Genomic DNA, 7,349 nt, shown 5'->3' on the forward strand with positions numbered 1-7,349 from the left:
GTACTCAGCCTTGGTGAGGCCGCAGCTGGAGTACTGCGTCCAGTTTTGGGCTCCACAATTCAAAAAGGATGTGGAGAAGCTTGAGAGAGTGCAGAGGAGAGCCACGCGCATGATCAGAGGTCAGGAAAACAGACCTTATGATGAGAGACTGAGAGCCATGGGACTCTTCAGCCTGGAAAAGCGCAGGCTCAGAGATGATCTGGTGACCGCCTATAAGTTTATCAGGGGTGCTCACCAGGATCTGGAGGAATGATTGTTCACCAGAGTGCCCCAGAGGATGATAAGATCAAATGGTCACAAACTTCTCCGTGACTGTTTCAGGCTGGATATAAGGAAGAACTTCTTCACTGTCTGAGCCCCCAAGGTTTGGAACAGACTGCCATTGGAGGTGGTTCAAGCACCTACTCTGAATACCTTCAAAGGCATTTGGATGTTTATCTTGCTGGGATCCTATGACCCCTGCTGACTTCCTGCCCCTGGGGCAGGGGGCTGGACTCAAAGATCTTCCGAGGTCCCTTCCAGCCCTAATGTCTATGAAATCTATGAAATCTTCTTTTGTTTTTAAGTTATAAATATTCATCTAATGTATTAAAATTATTATGTTTAGGACCAACCAGGCTTATGAGAATGAATCTTTATGTCTCAGAGATGCATGGAAAGTCATGGAAGGTTTTTTTCTTTACCATAGAGGCAGACACTTTAAAAACATAGGAAGTGATGGTGATGTTACTCACTCTGGGGAAAGTGAGCTCCCTTATTGCAGTAACAGAAATTATAGCTTAGAGATGCTCCCTAACAGGAGACTGAAGGAGCTGGGAATTTGGACAGTCCCTCATTTAGGAAGCACCTAGTTAGTTAGAGAGAGACTAGAAGTCTGCAGAGGCTTGCCTACTGCTCCATAATAAAACTTGTTACTTGTTAGTTCTTCTCATCATTTGTATGCCTCCATTTATTGAACTCAGGGATCACTACACCTATTTCAGCAAGGATGTGGCAGCAGTCTCTTTAATACTTACTATTTGCACACTCCCAATCCCTCAAATTTCAGTGATCATGAGTGATCTGAGGAAAGTAATGTGCACTAGGTATAGAATTGTCTCTGACGACACACATATACCACATCCAGACACTCTCTTGAGCAGGGTATGGGCAGAAAAGGAGAGCACTGTGAAGACAGAAGCCCTCTGAGTTGCAGTCTAGTTTCCAGTTTGTTTCTGCAGCAGCAGAGTTGCTAACTGATCTTGACAAGCCAGTCTGAGCATTGTCACTGCTGCTTCCGAAAACTGGAGATAATGCGTGCCTATTGTGCACATATATAATATTGAAGATTTGAGATTTATGGAATACTTCAGTATCATCAGATGAAAGTTGATACATAGTTATGAAAAGAGATTCAAAGCCAAGTCAGGCAGGTTGCTTTGACAAATAAAACATCCAGAAAACTGGCAGATAGGTTATGGAAGTTCTTCAATAGCAGCATCTCTACCATTCTCTCTCTCCACTCACATTTAAGAATGTGTTTGGGGAAAAAGAAAATTGCCCAGAGTGACTCCAAGTTGGCAATCCCCAGCTAGCATAATGTTCTGTGGAGCAATGGGCAACTGGTCAGTAAGCCTATGCCTTATCTTCTGAGATTTGAGGAGAGCTCTGAATGGGGTGGCATATTTCCATCCTGCCATAAGAACTCCTGAAAGAGTTTTGACCTTGAACAAATCACATAACACTTGGATTTCACTCAAAGGGTGTTGGTGATAGAATCATTAAAAATATTGGGCTAGAAGGGATCTCAGGCAGTCATCTAGTCCAACTCCATGTTTAAACTATCTCATTGCCAGCTAAGTGTTTACCTGACATGAGTGATCAGCCCTCAGCTCGCGGAGCCCTGTAATCTGGCCTGCAGGTTTCCCCATAGGTCTGGAATTTGGCAATGGGAGACTGATGCCAATTAACACTGCTACCACTCCCTCACTGCCAAATTCCCAATCCCCACATGGCTGGGTCAGTCCTGCAAGGCCAGCCCTATGCAAGGGGATAGGGCCCTATTTCCACACAGGTAAATCAAGCCAGAGCCAGATCCAACTGAGGGAGAATGGCCCAGCTCAGACCTAATGCAGCCATGTTGGATAAAGCCCCAGCCAGGCCATGCCCACATGGCTACAGCAGACCCAAGCTCCATGAGGCTGGATCAGCCCCAGCCAAGCCATTTTCACGGAGCTAGATTCAGCCTATTGACAGACCTGGCACCACTCATCTAGTATATCCACTAATTTTATTTGCTACTCATGAAGAGAGACAATTAAACCAATTCTTTTTGTAACTGGACTGGTGAACATCAAGAGGAACTCCATCAAAAGGTCATGCAGTAATATCAATGAAGCAAAATAAGGCTAAGTATTCTGAAAATCTAAATAATAGACATGTATACTCTGTTAGTCTGGCTCTGATTTTGTGGAAACAGTGTCAGAAAGCAAAGTACTTAATTTTCAGCAATCAAAATTGTATGCAATTAGCACAAGCAGTCTATATGAAAACTGTAGGCAAAGAATACTCATGTTTCCATTCTTGTTCATCTGACTTACTGCATGTCTTCCAGAATACTGCCTGGTAACAAGGTACAAAGTATCTTTGTGATGGTCTAGGCAGAGAGTTTTGGCTGATGTAATATTTGGCTCACTGGGATTTCAATTTTTTTTTTTACCCTCCTGAATCAGGAAAAAGTTAAATCTCAAACTTTTGCAATCCAGTGATCTGAAGGAAAAAAATGGTTCAGGCTGAGCTGAGCAGAATACTTCATTTTGCCTTTTTTTATTTAGACAAAAAAATGCATACATCTCTGAATGAAAACAATTTTGAAACTTTTTCCACTTTTTTTTCAAAATGGGAAATTCATCAAAATTGCTCTCCAACTGATGAAAAACAGCTTCTTTAAAAAGTTCCTGTGGCAGAAAGCCACCTTGGTTTCTCCCCAAAATCTCTGCCCTGCGACAATGTGATCAAGATGGGCCAGCGCAGAGGATTCATACCTCAGCCTGTCTCTTTAGGTAACCTGAGCTGGCTGCATTCCTGAGGGAGGGGGGAACCCTGCTCCCGCTGCCTACGTGACTGGCATCAGCTACCTTGGTGAGGGGCATCTACCTGGTGGGCTGGAATCTGCCCGGTGACAGATGATGCATTTCAAATTGGTTGGCGGACAGCCAACCGGAGCTGGCCTCCACTGGACCAGGTGAATGAGGTCATGGGGGCTATATAAGTTAGGACGGGCTAGGAGGTGGTCTCTCTTCGGCCATGAGGTGAAGCAGCAGCCATGCAGGGGACACAGAGAGGCCTCACCATCTGAAACTGGCTCTCTCTCACCCCAAAACTCATGAGCAAGGAACTGCCTGCCTCCAAAGGGAAACTGCACCAGCCTTTGGAAGATGCTTGTGAGTAAGCTACTTGAGATCTGATTAGATATGTAGCTGGCAGTAACTCAGATGCGTGATCAAAAGGCTACCTCAGCCAGACTGTTTGCTCTTTAGGATTTCTAAGATATTGCTCAATCCTGTACCCTAGTTTACCCTACCCCCTGTAATCAATAAAGTTCTCCTTTTTGACTGGTGTGGAAGACTTATTGAGGGGTGGGTCTAAATTATGCCTAAGAGACCCCTTAGGTCTGTGGACTAAGGGAGACTTTACTTTTTGCCCCCTGACTTGGGGAAGTGCCCCAAGTGCCTGTACTGGGTCGAGTACCCATCGGACTATTAGGCCTGTGTTTCCCCGAGGACACAGGGCCGAGACAGTCCCTTCTTGGGGTGGTGGCTGCGACGTTACCCCCAGACTAGCGAGTGTGCTCCGGGAGAGGGGTCAGCCAAGCATAAGGCACCCCTAGGCAGGCATTCAGAGCCTGGAAGGTGGTCTGGCGCAGGGAGGTGGGCGGCTCAACGCAGGAGCGCCCCCTACTGGCCCACTACAGTTCCTATCTGGAACTATTTGACAGTTTTGTCTATTCTGAACACAACATTTAATGAATTTTGTTTTCCATTTCTAAATTAAAACAGACCCAGGATTTCTGCCGTTATAGTAGAAACCAATATTCTTTGGCCCATACTCTATTACTCCCTTTTAAAATTTGATAGTACAGGCTTGTCTCTAGATATTGCCTGCGCAGCAGCACAGCTGAAACGAAGAATTCACTGTTTTGCAGACAGAAAAAAAAATGAAGACCACAAACATCTAACTCAATTTTAAATATTAAAGTGCTCTTCACAGGTCAGTAACAATGCAAGTAAATGTAATTCAAAGCCATTATTCCAAAGCCTCCAAGTAATGTAATGATCCTAGAGGGAGAAATATTTATTCGCTGCAGCTTGCTTTAGGAAAAAAGGCAAGACCCAGGTAATGAGCAATTTACTTCTTTGCTTTTTAGTCCATGCCAAGTCTTATTTGTCTATAAAGACTATAAGCCATCTTAATAGAGTGGAGCTGTTCTACTGACCTGTTTACATCGTATCAAAATCTTTTTTATTTGTATTCTTAATATTAACAGTGACTTTAGTATTGTACCGCGCTGACCATTCTCAACATCTTAGAAACACAGGCGTGGCTACTGTAGAGTAAAACTACTGTGATGCAAGCAGAGTAAGTATGACACAAGAGCATCAACTACTTGTTGAGACAGCAGATAGTAAACATTGAGCACATCTACATGTGATGCTACATTATTATACGGTGATGTAACGTCCACAGTATCGTGTCCCAGTGCACAGAAGTGTGAAAATGAAAAATGAGAAGTTTATTAAGTTAATTAAGTTCTTCCATGTGATTCCTCATAACAGGTCCCCAGCTCCAGACTTGGGGGAGGGATCATAGGTCCTGGGTGCCTTTCAAGCACTTTGCAACTTTGTTGGCTCTATATTGAATGATGAATGACAGCACCAATGAGTATTGCCAATGCCAGTATTCCAAAATGTAGAGAAACTAAACAATAACTGGACACATATGAAAAAGAACAGAACAAATAAAGATATAGAAAATATATAAGAAGAAAATAAAAAAGATTACAGAGTTTCTCTTACACAGCTCCACCCTGCAGAACCTCACACTGTTGGCAGTAGCGAGGGGCTGCTCTGTTCCAGCAGGAAATCAGATTTATTTTACTTAATAATTTCTTGATTTATAACCATGGGGAAATTTTCAAAAGCATACTTTGTTCCATTTAAATGCAAGTACAAAGCATTTCAGAACATAAGACTGTTTGAAAATTAATAGGATTGAAGCTCCTAATTCACTTAATTTTCCTTTGAAAATTTACCTTTTGCATTGTTTTAACCATTGTATATATTTATATTGTTATCCAAGTAACAGTATCATCCAGAGATTGTTGTTTTAAATACTAAATTTAATTATCTCTCTTACAGTGACTCAACACACTTGAATCTGGAAAAGGGCTAGATTAGATAAATAGAGGGGGAGCATCTACATGTTCATTAATACGCTTTTGCTAATGCACATTAAATTTATTAACTCTGGGCACTTATACACGTGCTGCAGGGGTAGAGGGGGAGCTCCTGAAGCTGTTCTAATTGAAGCACCACAGCATCTCATGTATTAGCATCTCCATGCTTCAAAATGGTGGCAGGAGTGCTTGAACTAAAGCTAGTTCAATTAACTTCAGTTAAAGTACCCCTGCTGCCATTCTGAAGCATGGGGATGCTGATATACAAGACACAGAGATAATTACCATACTCCAGCAGATTCAATTAATTGAGTCTGCTCTGATGTGCTGTAACTACAGCATGTCAGAGCAGCCCCGCAGCATGTGTGTAGGCACCCTCCATTGTGAGGTACTAGAAAAAGGTGCATTAGCTTATTTTAATGTGCATTAAAATAGGCTAACGCACATTAAAGAGCACATATAATCATGCCCAGGGAGACAAATCAGCAGCCTAAAGAAGACACACTCTAGATGTCTGACAAAGCTCAGCTGTAAAATTATTATTTTGGTAATGATCAAATACGCCAAGCAGAGAGTAGAGCCCCATTGCCTTAGGCAACGTATAAGCATTTACCGTAATTTGTACCTGCCTCAAGAAATCCAGTCAATTGGGATTATGCAACATCAGAGGCAGAAATTGAATGAAAAACAGAAGAGCAAAGGATACACCTTTAAACATCTTATAGCTCTTTATATACTTTGTTATATAGTTTATACCTGCTTCCTCTGCTCCTGCTGCTGTTCTGCAGAGCATCTCTAGTAGAAACCCCATGGCCTGGCTGACATCTTCCACTACACATTAATTTCTTCGTTATGCTATTATCCTAGTTGAATACCACTGCTCCTCCAACATAACTCAATCACTCATTAGCAATACCAGGTGTCTTTTCATAACCTTTGACTCATTCTTCAAAAACTTCTCTTCTGCTCAATTATTTCTCACAATAGGATCATAGGAAAGTGGGGTAAGAAGGGACCTCATGAGGTCATTTAGTCCAGACTCCTGCTCACTGCAGGATCATCCCTGAATAAACCATCCCAACTAAGTATCTATCTAACCTGCTCTTGAAAAGTTCCAAGGATGGAGATTCCACTTCTCTGGGTACCCTCTTCCAATTCCTTACCACCCCAATTTCTGTCTTGTCCACTCTCATTCCTTTCCTTAAACCCTCACATTATTTTCTTTCTGTTTCTTCTAGTAATATTAAACTCCTTTAGTCTCTTCCCCTAGAAATCCCATCCTTTGTCCCTCTAATATCTCCATCTAATGACCTGTCTCCCTTCTATCTCTCAGCTCATTGCATGATCTATTTACAGTAATTGTCTAGATCTCCTCTCCACTGATTCCATCCTACATTGTCTCCAGCCTTTGCCCTAAACAGCACTTGCTTTTGTAAAGGTATCTAATGATGTCTTCTTAGCCAGATCTCAGAACCAGTGCTCCAACACCATCCTCCAATATCAAGTCTATCACCACCATCAATCACATTTTCCTTCTTGAAAACTTGTCTTCCTGTAGCTTCCATGATTCTCCTCCTAGCCCTCTAATACTCTTTATCATGTCCTTTGAAGACTCCACCTTATCATTTCTCCAGTTTTCTATAAGCATTCCAAAGGAATACTTTATCTTTTTCATGTCTCCCTTTATGTCTTATTTCTGGATATTCTCATCCAAAAACACAAATTCAACTATCCCCTATAAAAAGATGACTCACAGCTCACATCCCCTTTCATGCCAAGTAAAATCTTGGTCTCTCTCCCTGACACTTCCTTATGGATATATAGCTGCGGATTCAACTCAACCTAGCTAAAATTGGAGCTCCTAATTCCACCCACCAATCCTCTCACTCTTCCATTTCTCCATTACCATGGACAC

Source organism: Crocodylus porosus, unplaced genomic scaffold, assembly GCF_001723895.1.
Source record: "Crocodylus porosus isolate Cpor-Errol unplaced genomic scaffold, CroPor_comp1, whole genome shotgun sequence".
Taxonomy (NCBI): Eukaryota; Metazoa; Chordata; order Crocodylia; family Crocodylidae; genus Crocodylus; species Crocodylus porosus.